Raw genomic sequence first — 1,794 nt, 5'->3', positions numbered from 1 at the left:
AAATACCTTATACCGTAGCATAAATTAATCAAGTCTATTTGATTTCTTGGAGTGCCTACCAATTAAATTCTCAAAAAGAAGTTCAATGCAGCATTTAGAACATATGTTTAGATTGAACTTATTTATTTGTTAGCTGAATGTTGCAGTGATCTCCGGAATAATTCACTCTCTAACATATTAGGAGAGCTGAATCCTCCAGCAAATGTCACCTTGAGGTATGCCTGTAAATGAATCGACTTTTCTATACACCCCCTTAATTCAGAGTTATTTATAACATATACTTCTGGAAGTTACATAAAAACAAGCAAGAAAAGAGTACATGGATCTTAATGATTTTGTTATAGATTGTCTTGAGCTTGGACAAGTTATTTATCTCAGTATTCATGGTTAATTGTCCTGTTAATTGGCGAAACTCTTTTAGATACGCAGCTTGATTGATTAGTCATAGAAACCATGATGTGTGATGGAATCGTATGCAAATTAAGAGGCTGAGTAGTTTTAGTTGTTATAGACACAATACCAAGTTCTTTATTTTGTGAACTATAACGTATGAACTGTGCTTTTGGTATATTTTCAATTCAGCTGCCTATAACTAGAATGTTAGTTCCCTGCTTTTATGGGGAATGATGTGCTTTATTTCATGTTATATTTTGGTTAACATCCCATTACTTTTGTCTGATGTAAATTATTAGTTTGTCTGTACATTGTTTTACTTCTATAAGTTCAAATACTTGTCTTTTCTCAGGCTTGAAGGAAATCCTATTTGCAAGAATGCTAGCATAGAAAATATAATCCCGTTCTGTCAATCTGAAGTGAGAGATGACATCCCTGAAGATTCAATAAATTCAACTCAACAGATGAACTGCCCTATTCAAGCATGTCCAGTGGATGATTTCTATGAATATGTTCCATCTTCCCCGGTGCCATGCTTTTGTGCATCACCTATTATAATTGAATATCGTCTCAAAAGCCCAAGCTTTTCTGATTTTCCTCCATATATACAGCAGTTTGAAAAATATTTAACTACTTCTCTCAAATTGGAGATTTATCAGTTATCAATAAGTTCCTTTGTGTGGGAAATGGGGCCTCGCTTACGGATGCAGTTGAAGTTCTTCCCTGTGTATGGTGCTTCACACTCGTATACATTTAACAAAAGTGAGGTTCTGCGGATTAGAGGCATCTTTACAGAATGGCTATTTCCTCCAAATGATTTCTTTGGACCTTATGAGCTACACAAGTTCAATCTGCTGGGACCTTATTCAAATAGTATGTATATTTTGATTAGTTTCTGAACATCTTTTTGAAGTCCTGTGATTTTGTGTTTAAGTTCTGAAATGATGCTGTGTTTTGCTATATGCTTTTCTGCCAACACCCGCATGACTTAAAAAGCACACGGTATTTGTAATTGCATAAACATTTCATTTTGTACCAGACACTGACAGCTAGTGGGCTAGTCATGCTTTTCAAAATTGTTGACAGTCTTTCTATGTTGCTTAGAAACATTTGATACCCTTGCATGCTGAGCATTGTACTTCGTAGACAATTATCTGTTTACGACTGTTATTTTGATTGCATCTTATAACTCATCTGAATCTTGATATTGTTTTAAAATGAGTGGTGGTTTCTTATTCTTTGGTTGATTAAAAGTTTATATTCATTGTTATAGTGATTGTTAAGAGACAAAGGATGGTCATCAGTAAGGGTGTATTAGCAGCTGTTATAATAGGGGCCATTGCTTCGGTTGTCGGTGTATCTGCAACAGTCATGCTATTGTTCACAAGATGCCGCAGAAAC

Source organism: Fragaria vesca, linkage group LG6 (genome assembly GCF_000184155.1).
Source record: "Fragaria vesca subsp. vesca linkage group LG6, FraVesHawaii_1.0, whole genome shotgun sequence".
Lineage (NCBI taxonomy): Eukaryota > Viridiplantae > Streptophyta > Magnoliopsida > Rosales > Rosaceae > Fragaria > Fragaria vesca.
This window is presented reverse-complemented; position numbering follows the sequence as displayed.